Source organism: Dipodomys spectabilis, unplaced genomic scaffold (assembly GCF_019054845.1).
Source record: "Dipodomys spectabilis isolate Male_0828 unplaced genomic scaffold, ASM1905484v1 ptg000386l, whole genome shotgun sequence".
Taxonomy (NCBI): domain Eukaryota; kingdom Metazoa; phylum Chordata; class Mammalia; order Rodentia; family Heteromyidae; genus Dipodomys; species Dipodomys spectabilis.
The window spans coordinates 2,114,501-2,124,331 of record NW_024871063.1 but is presented as its reverse complement, the minus strand read 5'-3'; the positions used below and the strand labels follow the sequence as shown (position 1 = coordinate 2,124,331).

Sequence of the window (9,831 nt, the reverse complement as noted above, 5' to 3'; positions counted from 1 at the left end):
CAGTACCCAAGACCCAGAGTTCAAGCCCCACAACCAACAAAACCAAAGCAAAAAAAAAACAAAAACAAAACAAAACACAGTTTCTCAATTTTGTGGCCTCAATTCTGTAATAACACTACTTCAGCCTAGGGTTAAGATTTTAGGTGTGAACATTTATCAACACTACTGATTCAGACTCTACTTGATAAAAATTTTAATCAGTATTTTGTTTTTAGTTTTGCTCTTTGTAAATTCACATGCACCTATGAAAAATGGTGTGGCCATCCCAATAATATTCTCAAAGTACCTCTTAATGACGATTCACAAAATGTTTTATTATATTACAAGGAAAAAATGCTATGAAGAAAAAAATAATTAAATATTAATGATTACTAAAATAAAAAACAAAACAATTACCAGGGTTTTCAGTATTTGAAGTGTACATAGTAGATTTTACTATTTTCTCATATTCCTGTACATGTAAAACTGGATAAAGCTATGAGTAGCCTTTAAATTTACCCACTAAGATTACTATTTATAGTTCATCTCATCATTTATATGTGGCTTATATAATTATTTGTTCATCATTAACATATAACGTAAGGGAGCCCTAAAGATTTAACAGAAACTGTGTACTTTAAATCTGAACTCTTCACTCTGCTTCTTTAAACAGTCTTTGCAACTTCTCATTAGTAAAGTTTCTATAAACTCTGAAATGTACATACTTACTAGTATATGCTACTAGAAATATTATATACTTTATCAAAAAATTTTATGACCTGCCAAACAGTCTTAATTTTATCATATATAAATAAATTCCAAAAATAAACATATTTAAATCATTAAAACTTTTAACAAACCTTAACATTTGCTGCAATGATCACTATGACAGGTGCCTTGTGTAGAATAATTGAATTCCTCTTCCTACACATCTCATGAACAACAAATACCTGGAATTATTTTGTTTTTGCCATGTCAATCTTGACTTTAGTCTTAAATGTGTGCTTATGTAAGAAATAAATGGTTCTAAAATTTCACAATTATTTTGAACTTACTTTTTGTTGAATTGTCTAGCTTAAGAAAATCAATTACACTTTATATATACAATAATGTTCTGTGCTCAATTTGGCTGCACATACATTAAATTGGAACATACAGAGAAGATTAACATGGTCCCTGCAAAAGGATGACACGCAAATTAGTGAATCGTTCCATACTTTTACAACAACAGATGCTGGAAGGGATGTGGCCAGAAGGGAAGCCTACTGCATTCTTGGTGGGAGTGTAAACTTGTTCATCCACTTTGGAAAGCAGTTTGCAGGTTCCTCAAAAGACTCCACATAGAGCTCCCCTATTACACAGCAATCACACTTTTGGGCATTCCCCTAAATGATCAGAAACAAGTCCATACTAAAACTACCACCACAACAATGTTTATTGTAGCATTATTTGCCATAGCTAAGATATGAAACCAACTCCGATGTCCCTCAGTAGAAGAATGATCAAGAAAACATTCTGTGTGTATGTGTGTGTGTGTGTGTGTGTGTGTGTGTGTGTGTGTGTGTATGAGAATGTAAACTTACACAACCACTTTGGAAATCAGTCTGGTGAGTCCTCAGAAAGCTAAATATTGACCTTCTTTATGGCCCATTCATACCACTTCTAGGCATCTATTCTGAACAACAGGTACTAATATTCAAGGACACATGCACCTCCATGCTTATTGCAGCACTGTTCACAATAGCCAGGATATGAAAAAAAACCATATGTACCACCAGAGATGAGTAGATCCAAAAACTGTGGTAACTATACACAATGGAATATTTTCCATCCATTAGAAAGGACAAAAATAATGGCATTATTAAGGAAATCAATCAAGCTACAGGAAATCATGTTGAGCGAGGTAAGCCAAAAGCAAAGAGACGAACGGCACATGGTCTCCATGATAAGTGGATGTTAAATCCAAAATGTAAGGTGATATGAAAAAATTAACAACACTTAAGAAACCAAGAACTTCCACTCATCTGGTCGAATCACTACTAAATAACCCCATTTTGCTGATCATATGTGCACACTGAAGGGAAACCAGAGGACGACACAAGACTAGAGAGAATCAGGGAAAAACATACAATAGTGGGATCCATCAGCTGCACTGGACATTGACCAAAATAAACTAAGCAACTCCATGTCACTGAAGGGAGGGAGGGAACAAGTGGGAAAGAGGGAATAACTGACGCTATACAAAACAAAAAATATACATATTTCAAAACAAAAGAAGTATATATATATATATATATATGAAATAACTCTATTGCAAAGCTCATAGAACTCATAAATGTTGTAGACTATGATAGACAATTTGCTCCATCAAAGTTAGAATGTGTTTGTGACTTTAACTAAGCATCACTATCCCACAATATTGTGAAATTTGGGAACTTATGTAACCATGTAATCACAATAAAAACATTTGAAAAAATGATGTAGGTGGAAAACTAAGTTGCTCTAAAAAACAAAAAAGGAAAATGTTCTGTGTGTATATGTGTGTACAAACACACACTCACACATATACTATATATATATATATATATATATACATATATATGTCTATATATTAATTCTATGCCTCCACCAGAAAGAATGACATCGCCCAATTTGTTAGGAAATGGAAAGTCTTGGAAAAAATTATATTAACTGATGTAAGCCAAGTCCAAAGAAACATAGGTCCCATGGTATCCCTTATTTGCAATAACTAGTATATGTCTGGGATAAGCAGAAATGTTGAAAAGCTTTGTGTATATGACTAAATAAGTTGATGTTAAGCTAAGTGACCCCCAAGATAGAGACAAAATTTTTTTTTCTTTCTTGCTGTTTTTTCTCACATATTTATAATGTACAACGTAATTTTTTTTGTTTTTTATACGTTCCTCCCCAACAGTATAACCCTCGTTTTCACTTTATTTGATGTTGGTGCACCTGCATCTTGTATATACACTTCTCTAATTTGGGGAGGGAAAGGGAAAAAAACAACATGCTTAAATAGGAATACAGTTTGACCCATTTTATAACAATAGATGCACAAGACATTATTTTGAAAAACGAACTTTACAATTTAGGCTGGGGACATTGGGTGGGGCTTGGGGTTGTGAGGAGTGTACTTGTGGAGGTGGAAGGGAAGGAATGGTGGGGGAAAAACAAAGGAGGAGGTAACAAAGCTTGACAGGAAATGTACTTATTACTTTGCTCATGTTACTGTAACCCCTTTTGTACATTATTTTTACAAAAAAATGTATAAAAATGTTTTGAGATGGAAGAGTTTATTTTGCCTATTTTACCCATATATTATCATTAACAAAGAAATTAATGCAAAACACTGATATGAAGATATTTTGAAAAAAGTGAGTGTGTGTGAATTCCTGCGTTTTAGCATGCTCAGAGTTTGAAATCAGGGCCTCAAGATCTCGCTACGTCTTGCTCTCTAGATTGGTGAGCAACTATATAAGCTACATCTCCATTCCTGGCACTTTGCTAGTTCATTAAAATTTTTGAAAATAATCTCATGAATTTATTTTACCCTGATTGGCTTCCAAATGTTATCCACAGATGTTAGCCTCTTGAGTAGGTATCTCGAGTAGTTAGGATTACAGGTGTGACAAACCAGCACAAGGCTTTCAGAATAATTTTAAAAGTAGAAGAAAATTTACTTCACAGAGGCCTGTTTTATCATCTCCTAGTTTTAAAGCATTTTGGAGTGATTATATGTGAATTTTTTCATTCTTGAATTCTTAAAATACAGTAAGTGATGATATTTAAAAGATTTAGTACTTTGTAAAACCTATAATGGAACTATGGGACAGAAGAAATTTGCCTCTCTTTGGACCATAATTTATGAGCTTAGCTCTGTGCATAATAACCCAATGTCACAAACACAGTCTGTGTTGAAGACAAAATGTAACAGAAAACAATCACCATGGAAAATAATTGCTATGCTATTATTTCTTGGACAATATGAATATTGAATTGAGAGTACCAGAGAATGGAGAGAATTTATTTACCTTTTGTGTATTGCTGAAAGACTTTTGGAAATTTGACTCATTTCCTTCCTCACTGTGTGTCTTGGGCCATGCTCTTAGTGCCTTTAATTACAATTTTTCCAAACACTAAAATGGTAATAATTAGCATCATAGCAAATATTATCTTAAGGATTAAGGGTCCTTAGGATGATGAACTCTTTTCTCATTCTTGTAGAGGCATTATCAGATGAGAGGAACTGTATTTTTGTTTGCTTACTTTCATTTATTCTTCAGTTTGAAATCTGAACTACTTAGAACCGAAAGAAACCAAAATTAGACAGGCAAGCTTTGGAAAGAGCAATCAATGTAAAATAAAAGAAATACATATAGCTATGTAAAAGGCCTAACTAAATTGTTATATAGTTTCAAGCATAAACAGAAAATGATTTAAGCAATATCAAGTTATTGAAATTGTTAGGAGTTGCTTAATTTTTTCCTTTTTATTACCTTGAATTAATTATTTTTTATAGAGACAGTAAAAATGAGATTAACAAGATACTTGATTAAAAATGGACAAAAGTTTGAATAGACATGTTTTCCATAAACCCCTCTATATCAAAAGTGGGTTTACACAGTTGTGTTTAATATAACTTCTGTGCTGGCTTAATGCATTGTGAGCAGAAGTCATTAGAGAAATGTAATTCAAAATTACTATGATACTACTTTATAATTATTATAACTCTTATCAAAAAAAAAATCAAAGGAACCAGGTGTGGTGGTAAAGGTTTGTAATTCCAAGCATGTAGGAGGTTGGATTTCAGTCTTAAGACAGTCTGGGGTACTGAAGATAGTAAAAATTTGCCCTTTATTACCTTTTAAATAAAAGGTAATAATGTTGGTGAGAGCGTGAGGAAAAGGAAATTTTCTACACTCTTGGTCAAAATACAGGTTAGTATTCTCCTTGTAGAAAGTAGTATGAAGTTTTTTAAAGAAATCATAGTTGAAATACCATCTGACCCACCAATCATGTGATTATTTCTCTCCGGGTAACTCATAATATATCTGTAGTTCATTGTTATTCGCATTATTCACAACAACAGCCAAGATATAAATCAAAGTTCAGTGTTCAACTACACTAATAAAGCAACTCTGGTACATGCACAAATATCTTTTTCTGTTTCACCCTTAAAAAAACAAGAGACTTCTCCCATTAGCCACAACTTACAATGACCTGAAAGATGGATTCGAAATGAAGAAAAATGTTATGTTCTGATCTTTGTAAACACACACACACTCACACACACACACACACACAATCCTCAAACATTAAGACAGAATTTTTTTTTTAAAAGTAAAGCAAAGTGGAACTTCTGGGGCATTTAGTTCAAAATGCATAAGATACTAGATATACATTATGACCAGGTATAGAGTTGTAGTGTACAACATGAGGATACAGGGGACAACATTGGCCTTACATAGGAATGAAGCTAAGTAAGTAGGAGTTGTTCTTCCTAGTAGTGGTTACTCCTTTAGTTGTTCTTCCTTCAATAATGGATGAGATGAATGTAATTCTTTAAGTATACCTGCCTATTTTCAGAAATAATAACAAACAATATAGCAATAATGTTGCACACTCAACATAGAACAAAATGTCAAGTTAAAATACATGAGATTATCCTTGATGTAAACTAATTAATACAAATAAGGGAAACCATTGGACCTATGTTTCTTTAAGTCTGGCTTACTTCACAATATGATTTTTTCAAAGATCTTCCATTTCCTTACAAATGAGGTGGTCACATTCTTTGTGATGCAAGCATATTTTTCCACGTGTGTTTATCTGTAAGTGTGTACGTGTGTATGTGTGTGTGTGTCATTTTTGGTAAGTATTATTGTGATACATAGTAGTATCTTTACTGTGGCCTTGTTTGTGATCACCTGGTTATATGCCCAGAAGTGGGATTACTGGGTAATAGGGGAGCATTATTGTGTACATCAAGGATAATCTTATTAGATGAGCAGAATAGCTCAATAGCTATGTACATATGATCGTATAAGGTGATTCCAAATTAAATGAACTCCAAGACATGTTCTTTGTTATTGTTGTTCTTAATGTACTATGTGATTTCTTTTTATCCTTTTGGGTTTTCCCCACCTATGATTAATCCCCTGTAGTCACTGTATTGGATTTTGATACCCTGGGTATTTTCAATATGTTGATCTGAACTAGGGAAGGGAAAGGAAAAAAAAAACTAAATGGTGAGACAAAGGACAAAGGGGGAACCTATGCAACAGTAGTACTCAAAAGAAAATATTTTGTAAGTAAACTTGGGGGAGGGCATTGGGAGTGAAGAGGGAGAAAAATAGGGGTAATTTAGAAAAGAAATAAATTAATTACCTTACTTATGTAACTATATCCTATCTGTATATTACCTTGAAAATAAAATTTAAATAAAAATAAAATAAAATAAAATATATGAGAGCAGCAATACAGGAGATGGGAGTGGGGGAAATACTGTAGTATCATAGAGCAGAACAGCTGTGGAATGCAGTAATTTTACATTAACATAGCAAGTAATAAACTAGCATACAGATTTTCAGCTTCATGTCAATCATTAAAAAGGGAAAACAAAATGCACAATCAGCATACCAATAGAGATAAAATAGAAAACTAAACAATTAAGATGAAGCGATGACTTGGACCAAGAATAACAAATGACACAATTAGGAAACAAATAACAAGCTGCTGCGCTGGGAGGGTGGCTCAGTGGTAGAGTGCTTGCCTTGCATGCCTCAGCACCACATAAGCAAAAAGAAAAAAGCCAGAAGTAGTACTGTGTCTCAAGTGGTAGAGCACTAGCCTTGAGCTGAAATGATGAGGCACAGCACCCAGGCCCAGAGTTCAGGCCCCACGATCGGACCCAAAAAATAAAAATAAAAAAAAACCAAGCTGCTAAGTTTAAAAATGATCACCCTTAATTCTATTGACTTGCTTACATCACAATTTGTTAGAAGTGTAATTCAAATCACAGTTTAATAGTATGTCATTTTAATAATAGTTTACTTATTATTGATTTCTTAATATTGAATGTTTAATATATAATTTTCATTTCAGCAGCTATAGAAAAGAAGAAAGTGAAAATAATTTTAATAATATATTTAATGAATTGTAAAATTGAGAAGCATTAGAATTTAAACAAATAACATATCATTATTGCTTCATTTCTGTGAGTTAATGTAATAATTCAAAGTGTATTCTACACTTAGCACTCATCTTAACATCAAATAATAAATTATTGCACATGACTCTTGGTATTAGTTGGAAGGTTTCATCACTGTGGTAAAATTCACACCACATAGTACACGAGGGTATGACCCCTCTCATATAGCTTAAATTGAGGAAATTTGATTTCTACATGCATGGTAAATTCTTGTCTAGGTGACATCTATAAAATTATTTACAATTATATAGATGAGGACTATTTCAGATAATACTTAAAAGTCAAATTCATTAATTAAATTTTTATTATTTCATACCAAATAAATATTTACAGAGAGACTGAATTTTTGAGTAGATGATGGTGTACGTGTGCCAGAATATACCTGTTAAGGCTTATTTTATATTCATGACATTGTTTTTAGAGTTGGATTTATTTGTCCATTACGGGTTAAGTGTATTATATTGGATCTATGAAAGTAAACTGAATGTTTATTCCATTAATCCTTTGTCTAATCCCTATATAAATTATCCATCTGTTTGAAGTAATGAAAATAACAACAGATAAAAGCAAGATAAATCAGTCTGTAGTAGACAAGTATTTACACTGTTATTTTGAAAGTTGTTCTTATTTTACACTACAGAATATTCTTGGGAATATGTGCTCCAGGCTTGCCACAACTGAAGAATATTATGGTTTGATCTATCATAAGAGAAGGAAGGAAGGGGAAGCTTCCTTCCAAAAGTCTGATACCAGGAATGTGATCTACTTTATGGTGCCTACTTGGAAATGAACATTTTTCACAGTCAACCTTGAAAAGCCATTTTGATAGACGACTTCTGTAAGTGGTTACAAAGCATTGTTGATGGCTTTGCAAGGATGCCTGATTGCCTCATTTTGAGACAATTAACAGGAATTTAGTCAGTTGTTCTTTGTATCTTTAGGAGAAAAACCCATTGACTCTAGGCCAGGTGATCACAGGGGCCCAGAGAAACTACTATCTTGAATAGTAGTCCTTGACATCTAAAACAACACACACACACACACACACACACACACACACACACACACACACACACACTCCATTAAGCACAGCCAGGCAGGGTTGCTATCACAACCTAGATGAAATCAGGCAAAAAACAGAAGCTGAGAGTCATTTAACTGATAACTAATATATTTTTTATGAGGTAGACTCAAATGAGACTCCAAAGAGAGGATCAGAAAGACTGATCAGAGAGACTAAAATTGGTCACACAAAGATTGGAAAGTAGAATTCCTTGTAGAACTAATAAATCATAGAAAGCTTGTGTATGTAAGAACAAGACAGAAGACCAAATTCCAGAAATGCACATTTTCTTAGAAGTCAGCTTAATCAATTATCAGTGCAAATCTTTGAATTCTTAAATATTTGACCACATGTGGGAGAGGTTGAAAAGAAAGAAAATTTCATCACTCTATTAGGAAGTCCAATATCACATTAGGAAGTAATCAAGCACAGATTTGTAATAAAAAGAGAAAACAATTATTCCAAATGAGAGTTTCATTTCTTTTGAAGTAAAAGTTCTTAAATTAGGTGCTAGCAATTATCATACAATTGATCCAGTCCCCCAGATGAGTTGATAATTGACGGCAGTATTCCCACATGAAGGAAAAGAGAAAATTTACAAATGTCTGATGAAATGAGGTGAAGATGAAGTGTTCTAATAGTAATATCTGAGGTTTAGACACTGGTGAAGAGGTGGATTTTCTTTTCTAAAAAGCCCCCATCTTTACCTGGTGCAGTTGCTCACAGCTGAAATCCTAGCTACTTAGGAAACTGAGATCTGAGGACTACGGTTCAAAGCCAGCGTGGACAAGAAAGACCCTGAGACTATTATTTCCATTTAACCACCAGAAAACCAGAAGTGGCACTGTCGCTCAAGTGGTAGAGCACTCAGCTTGAGTTGAAGAGTTCAGGGACAGTGCCCAAGCCCAGACTTCAAGCCCCTCAAACAACAACAACCAAAAATCTCCCCTTTATGGACTACCTTCATCTCTTCCTGAGATTCAACAAAGGAGCCATTTATCACCCATTACATTTAAGTCCTAATCTAGCTACTGCAAATAGATTGATTTGGTATCTTATATAAAACGGTTCATATTTGCGGAAACAAATACCAGGAGTGGTAACTTTTTCCAGTCCTTGAACTCTGGGCCTGAGCCCTGAACATGGTTATGCTGGTAGCTTTCATGTGAGCTTGTTTGTTATTTATTGGATAACTGCCCATGAGGGGAATTACTCGGTCTTAAGGGAGATCTATACTTACTCTTTTCAGGAAACTCCGTACTGCATTCCACAGTGGTTGAACATGTTTAATTTCCCACCAACAGTGTAATGGAGTTCCCAATTGGCTACATCCATGCCAGCATTTGCTATTGTTAGTTTTCTTAGTAATGGCCATTCTAACGGACAAGGTAGAATCTGTCTTGTTTACTTATAGATTATTATGCATCTTCTAGCTACAACAAACGAATGAATCCATGAAACCTATATTGCTCTGATTCTGCATTCCTTTCTCTTTTCTCTTAATATAATTTTCCCAAACCTTTCATTTTTCTTACCACTGGTGAAAAGTAATCTTTCT

At 33.8% G+C, this 9,831-nt stretch overlaps 1 non-coding gene across 1 annotated transcript; it reads left to right on the top strand.

Annotated features, from left to right (window-relative positions):
* The first annotated feature begins 1,095 nt into the window (after positions 1-1,095).
* On the top strand, positions 1,096-1,200 carry LOC122096690. Its single transcript, XR_006145368.1, has one exon. It is a non-coding gene; the product is annotated as a U6 spliceosomal RNA (small nuclear RNA).
* Positions 1,201-9,831: the final 8,631 nt, after the last annotated feature.